At 30.9% G+C, this 7,500-nt stretch overlaps 2 non-coding genes and 1 pseudogene across 2 annotated transcripts; all 3 read right to left on the bottom strand.

The window, feature by feature from the left end:
• LOC128870805 (large subunit ribosomal RNA) overlaps window positions 1-2,095 on the bottom strand; it is a 4,515-nt pseudogene extending 2,420 nt beyond the window's left edge.
• A 437-nt stretch (window positions 2,096-2,532) lies between these two features.
• LOC128870856 (5.8S ribosomal RNA) lies at window positions 2,533-2,713 on the bottom strand. The gene has a single exon (XR_008455562.1). It is a non-coding gene; the product is annotated as a 5.8S ribosomal RNA (ribosomal RNA).
• A 566-nt stretch (window positions 2,714-3,279) lies between these two features.
• Window positions 3,280-5,270, bottom strand: LOC128870845 (small subunit ribosomal RNA). Its single transcript, XR_008455553.1, has one exon. It is a non-coding gene; the product is annotated as a small subunit ribosomal RNA (ribosomal RNA).
• Window positions 5,271-7,500: the final 2,230 nt, after the last annotated feature.

Genomic DNA, 7,500 nt, shown 5'->3' on the forward strand with positions numbered 1-7,500 from the left:
CTCTTCTAGTCCATCTACCATATCTCTCTTCGAAAGACTTCCATGGTAGTACGACTATAAAACAGAAAAGAAAACTCTTCCGATATCTCTCGACGGCTTCTTTATGGTCGTTCCTGTTGCCAGGATGAGCACAAGGCCCATTTTTAATAACAAACGGATACTCAACAGGTTACGGAATTGGAACCGTATTCCCTTTCGTTCAAAATAATTCAAGTATTTAATTATTTTTTAATATATATATATAAATTTTATTAATATTTTTTTTTATTAAAAACTTGAAAATTTTCGGCTTTCGCCTTGAACTTAGGACCGACTAACTCGTGATCAACCACTGTTCACACGAAACCCTTCTCCACTTCAGTCCTCCAAGGTCTCATTCGATTATTTGCTACTACCACCAAGATCTGTACCAATAGCGGCTCCATGCAGGCTTACGCCAAACACTTCTAAGCACACTATTGTACCCTCCTACTCACTAAAGTTTCAAAATTTATAAATCAATCGAAATTGTTTTATAAATCATCTACTTTAGCGGTAATGTATAGGTATACAACTTAAGCGCCATCCATTTTAAGGGCTAGTTGCTTCGGCAGGTGAGTTGTTACACACTCCTTAGCGGATTACGACTTCCATGTCCACCGTCCTGCTGTTTTAAGCAACCAACGCCTTTCATGGTATCTGCATGAGTTGTTAATTTAGGCACCGTAACATTACGTTTGGTTCATCCCACAGCGCCAGTTCTGCTTACCAAAAGTGGCCCACTGGGCACATTATATCATAACCTCAACCTTCATATCAAGAAAGGTGAGGTTCTTACCCATTTAAAGTTTGAGAATAGGTTAAAATCGTTTCGACCCTAAGGCCTCTAATCATTCGCTTTACCAGATAAGATTATTTTATATAATTTTTAAATGCACCAGCTATCCTGAGGGAAACTTCGGAGGGAACCAGCTACTAGATGGTTCGATTGGTCTTTCGCCCCTATACTCAATTCTGACAATCGATTTGCACGTCAGAACTGTTTCGGTCTTCCATCAGGGTTTCCCCTGACTTCAACCTGATCAAGTATAGTTCACCATCTTTCGGGTCACAGCATATATGCTCAAGGTACGCTCCAGTTAGAGGTATAAATAATAATAAATTATCATTATACATAACTATATGGAACGCCCCGGGATTGAATTAATTGACTATTTAAGAAAATAGACTAAAAATTAATCCCATTATATTTTTAAGTTAAGTTAATTATGCCATTAAGTTTAATATAACTCAATGACTTGCACATATGTTAGACTCCTTGGTCCGTGTTTCAAGACGGGTCCCGAAGGTATCCTGAATCTTTCGCATTGTTAATCATATAAATGCATACAAATAAATATTAATATCATAGATATTAAATTTTTTGTAAAATTCAAAAAATGAATTTTAGCATTATATATAATAAAATCTATCAACACTTTATCAAATCATTAGTATTTATTCTATGTTAATATGCTTAAAAAGCAAATTAATTTAAATAAACTTAATATCACCAATGATCTTTTGATAAATACTTTATTATGTTAATAGATTACAATGTCCTTATATGAAAAAAATGCACATTATTTTTAATTATTTAATGATGAATTTTTCATAATGGATATTCAGGTTCATCGGGCTTAACCTCTAAGCAGTTTCACGTACTATTTAACTCTCTATTCAGAGTTCTTTTCAACTTTCCCTCACGGTACTTGTTTACTATCGGTCTCATGGTTATATTTAGTTTTAGATGGAGTTTACCACCCACTTAGTGCTGCACTATCAAGCAACACGACTCTTTGGAAATATCTTTCTAGTAATCATTAACGTTATACGGGCCTGGCACCCTCTATGGGTAAATGGCCTCATTTAAGAAGGACTTAAATCGTTAATTTCTCATACTAGATATTAAGATATTCCATACACTGCATCTCACATTTGACATATAGACAAAGTGACTTAGTGCTGAACTATTTTCTTTTCGCTCGCCGCTACTAAGAAAATCCTTGTTAGTTTCTTTTCCTCCCCTCATTAATATGCTTAAATTCAGGGGGTAATCCCATATGAGTTGAGGTTGTTTTAAAATATTTTTTATCTTCTCACAATTTAATAAATAATTATATCATCTTTTCATCTCTATTTTTCTTTTTTCCTTTTATATAAATATATATTATAAATAATAATTATGTAAATTGAGGCAATTCTAGAATAAAAAAAATTAATTTTTATGCTAGACATTCCTCCTTTAATTACATATATGAATTAATATTTTATATATATATAAATAATATGAAAATTTTTTAAAGAGAATACTTAGATTCAAAATTTTTTTTATTTCATTTTATTTGAGAGGATTTTTTTTTTTAAGAATATATTAATAAATAAAAAATTCATTATATATCTTTATTTTTTTGCTATTAATATTATGAATTATTTAAAATCCAATAATATACACATTTGCTTAAATTCAATTATTTTTATAAAAGAATAAGCAACTTATTTAGCATAGTCTTACAACCCTCAACCATATGTAGTCCAAGCAGTACTTTAAAATTTAATTTAATGTACATAACAGCATGGACTGCGATATGCGTTCAAAATGTCGATGTTCATGTGTCCTGCAGTTCACACGATGACGCACAGTTTGCTGCGTTCTTCATCGACCCATGAGCCAAGTGATCCACCGCTTAGAGTATTTTTTTATTTATTTTTATTTATAACAAATGTCAATTTTTTTTTGCATATATTAATTGAAAGAGTAAAATTAAATAATAATAATAATAAAATATAAATTGATTTTCTTTCAATAATATATATCAAATATATTTAACTCTAAACATTTTTATTAAGTTGCGAATGTCTTAGTTCAACAATAATACAGTGGTGGTATTTATTATGTTTGATTATTTTGTATTTTTTTAATCATTTTATTTATATATAAATATAATAATAAATATATACCACTTTTGTTATTGTGAACAAATTAACTTATCATTCAATCAAATGAATAATAAGTACAACTTTCTATTTTCATGTTTAAAGGTTTTTAAAAGAAAAAATAAGAAAAAACATTACAAAATGTACCATCATATTATATTTAATATGATATAATTGATGGATAACAAATTGAATGAAAAAGAATAAAAAGAATATGGATTCAAAATAATTATAAATTTTTCTTTTTTTTCTTTTTTTCTTTTGTTTGTTTTTGTTTTTATTTGTTTTGGCATTGTTTGTTTTTCTTACGGATATGGAACACAATAATGATCCTTCCGCAGGTTCACCTACGGAAACCTTGTTACGACTTTTACTTCCTCTAAATAATCAAGTTCGGTCAACTTTTGCGAAACAACCGTGACACACGAGGCGTCACAGTGATCACGTCCGGAGACCTCACTAAATAATTCAATCGGTAGTAGCGACGGGCGGTGTGTACAAAGGGCAGGGACTTAATCAATGCGAGTTAATAACTCGCACTTACTGGGAATTCCAAGTTCATGTGAACAGTTTCAGTTCACAATCCCAAGTATGAAAGTGGTTCAGCGGTTTACCCGGACCTCTCGGTCTAGGAAATACACGTTGATACTTTCATTGTAGCGCGCGTGCAGCCCAGGACATCTAAGGGCATCACAGACCTGTTATTGCTCAATCTCGTTACTGCTAGACGCAATTTGTCCATTTAAGAAGCTAGTGTCCTTATAATGGGACAAACCAACAGGTACGACTCCACTTATATAAACACATTCAAACACTTGTACATTCAAGATGTACGCATGAAAGAAGGCTATATAAGTTTCAACATCATAATCCTGAAAGCATCTATTTAATATATTTGAGTCTCGTTCGTTATCGGAATTAACCAGACAAATCACTCCACGAACTAAGAACGGCCATGCACCACCACCCATAGATTCGAGAAAGAGCTATCAATCTGTCTTACACGCTTATGTTCGGACCTGGTAAGTTTTCCCGTGTTGAGTCAAATTAAGCCGCAGGCTCCACTCCTGGTGGTGCCCTTCCGTCAATTCCTTTAAGTTTCAGCTTTGCAACCATACTTCCCCCGGAGCCCAAAAGCTTTGGTTTCCCGGGAAGCGACTGAGAGAGCCATAGTAGTAGCTACACCCAATTGCTAGCTGGCATCGTTTATGGTTAGAACTAGGGCGGTATCTGATCGCCTTCGAACCTCTAACTTTCGTTCTTGATTAATGAAAACATCTTTGGCAAATGCTTTCGCTTAAGTTAGTCTTACGACGGTCCAAGAATTTCACCTCTCGCGTCGTAATACTAATGCCCCCAAACTGCTTCTATTAATCATTACCTCTTGATCTAAAAACCAATGAAAGTAGAACAGAGGTCTTATTTCATTATTCCATGCACAAAATATTCAGGCATTTGGAGCCTGCTTTAAGCACTCTAATTTGTTCAAAGTAATTGTACCGGCCCACAACAACACTCGATGAAGAGCACTGAAGTAGGTTTAAATAGGAGGAATATATAAAAAATACATTGTATTAATTATATATAAGAACTCCACCGGTAATACGCTTACATACATAAGGTAATGTACATACCACAATATATAGTTGTACTACCCGTATGAAGCACAAATTCAACTACGAACGTTTTAACCGCAACAACTTTAATATACGCTATTGGAGCTGGAATTACCGCGGCTGCTGGCACCAGACTTGCCCTCCAATAGGTCCTTGTTAAAGGATTTAAAGTGTACTCATTCCAATTACAGGGCCTCGGATATGAGTCCTGTATTGTTATTTTTCGTCACTACCTCCCCGAACTGGGAGTGGGTAATTTACGCGCCTGCTGCCTTCCTTAGATGTGGTAGCCGTTTCTCAGGCTCCCTCTCCGGAATCGAACCCTGATTCCCCGTTACCCGTTGCAACCATGGTAGTCCTAGATACTACCATCAAAAGTTGATAGGGCAGACATTTGAAAGATCTGTCGTCGGTACGGGACCATACGATCTGCAAGTTATCTAGAGTTCAACCAATTTAACGATCAAATGATCGCTTGGTTTTAGTCTAATAAAAGCACACGTTCCATAAGGTCCGTGTTTATATTGCATGTATTAGCTCTAGAATTACCACAGTTATCCAAGTAACTGTTAACGATCTATGGAACCATAACTGATATAATGAGCCTTTTGCGGTTTCACTTTTAATTTGTTTGTACTTAGACATGCATGGCTTAATCTTTGAGACAAGCATATAACTACTGGCAGGATCAACCAGAATAATATATTATATATATTTGTTTATATATTTTTCTTTGTTTTTCATATTTGAAAATTTCATAAATTACGGTGTATATAAAAAGTAAAGGGGAAAACGCACATACAATAGAACGTAATTTTAATAACACAATTTATGTATCATCTCATCATCATCATCATTATTATTATTATTATTTATTAATAATGTGCTTTTATTTGTATAAAATATTTGTATTTTATTTGGTCTTCTTCTTTGTTGTGTTTTTCTTTCATTTTCTTTCGTTCAATGTGCGCTCCCGCCGACCCCTTTAGCTTTTCTTATCAGAATTCAAAAACCGTTTTTTATGAAAAAGAATTTTCGTTCTCTATATATATTTTGTATAAAAATATAAGAACGATATTTCTTCTTAATATTTGCCAATTTTCAAATGTATCATTTTTAATAACATTTTACTTTTTCTTCAAATGCATTTTTAATGTAATAATTTCATATATTACATAATTTTTCTCTCTGAATTGAAATTAATAATTCCATAATTCTATTTTTTAATCATAAATATATATATGATTGAAAAAATTTCTCCTTTTTTCTTTTGTTTAAAATTTAGTTTTTCTTATAATTTTTATTTGTTTTGTTTTTTTTTTTTCTTCATCTGTTTAATTTCCTGTATGTATACAAGAAACAAACAGTTGAGGATAATTTCTATGTAATGCTAGTATAGAATATAAAATTTTGAATTCAAAAATTTATTTCTATTTAAACTAACTATAGAATACCAGGAATAAAATGCAATGACACCAATATGCCAAGGTTACATTCCATAATATGTTAGTATAGAATATAAATTCTTCATATATGTATATATATTCGAAAATTGTTTCTATTTAAACTAACGTATGGAAAACCATGAATAAAATCACAAATACACCAATATGCCAAGGCAACAATCAATAGTTACATTCCATAATATGTTAGTATAGAATATAAATTCTTCATATATGTATATATATTCGAAAATTGTTTCTATTTAAACTAACGTATGGAAAACTATGAATAAAATCACAAATACACCAATATGCCAAGGTAACAATCAATAGTTACATTCCATAATATGTTAGTATAGAATATAAATTCTTCATATATGTATATATATTCGAAAATTGTTTCTATTTAAACTAACGTATGGAAAACTATGAATGAAATCTCACAATACACCAATATGCCAAGGTAACAATCAATAGTTACATTCCATAATATGTTAGTATAGAATATAAATTCTTCATATATGTATATATATTCGAAAATTGTTTCTATTTAAACTAACGTATGGAAAACTATGAATGAAATCTCACAATACACCAATATGCCAAGGTAACAATCAATAGTTACATTCCATAATATGTTAGTATAGAATATAAATTCTTCATATATGTATACATATTCGAAAATTGTTTCTATTTAAACTAACGTATGGAAAACTAGGAATAAATCCACAATATCACCAGTTTAACATAACTCAAATTCGTGTTTCATATAGTTATGATTCGATTTATATGCTTCAATATCATTGGTTAGTTAAATGTTGATATTTTCATATTATTCACATGCCTTCACCGTGAGTGTTTTTTGCCATGCACACCACACATTGTGAAAAATGTATGGGAAAAATTCAATTCAATACATTTCAGTTTGATTTCATATAATTCAATTACATTTTATATATTTCAATAATACCATCAACTTAACTAAATATATATTAAAATACTAAATTATATATATGATGATATTTTCCATATATTTGAAATGTCTTTATTATAATTTATTCAGTTTATCATATGAATGTATTGTGTTAAATTTTACTTTCATACATTTAATCGAATTTAGTTTCATATAAATTCGATTCGATTTTCTTTCATATATCTCACTTGCCTTCACCGTGAGTGTTTCTGACAATGTACACAACGCATTGTGAAAAATGTATGGGCAAAATTTTGTTAAATTTTACTTTCATACATTTAATCGAATATAGTTTCATATAAATTCGATTTGATTTTCTTTCATATATATCTCACTTGACTTCACCGTGAGTGTTTCTGACAATGTACACAACGTATTGTGAAAAATGTATGGGCAAAATTTAACTTAATACAATTCAATATATTTCAAATGTTTTTCTTATATATTTATTCAGTTTATCATATGAATGTATTGTGGTAAATTTTACTTTCATACATTTAATCGAATATAGTTT

Source organism: Anastrepha ludens, unplaced genomic scaffold (assembly GCF_028408465.1).
Source record: "Anastrepha ludens isolate Willacy unplaced genomic scaffold, idAnaLude1.1 ptg000027l, whole genome shotgun sequence".
Classification (NCBI taxonomy): Eukaryota; Metazoa; Arthropoda; class Insecta; order Diptera; family Tephritidae; genus Anastrepha; species Anastrepha ludens.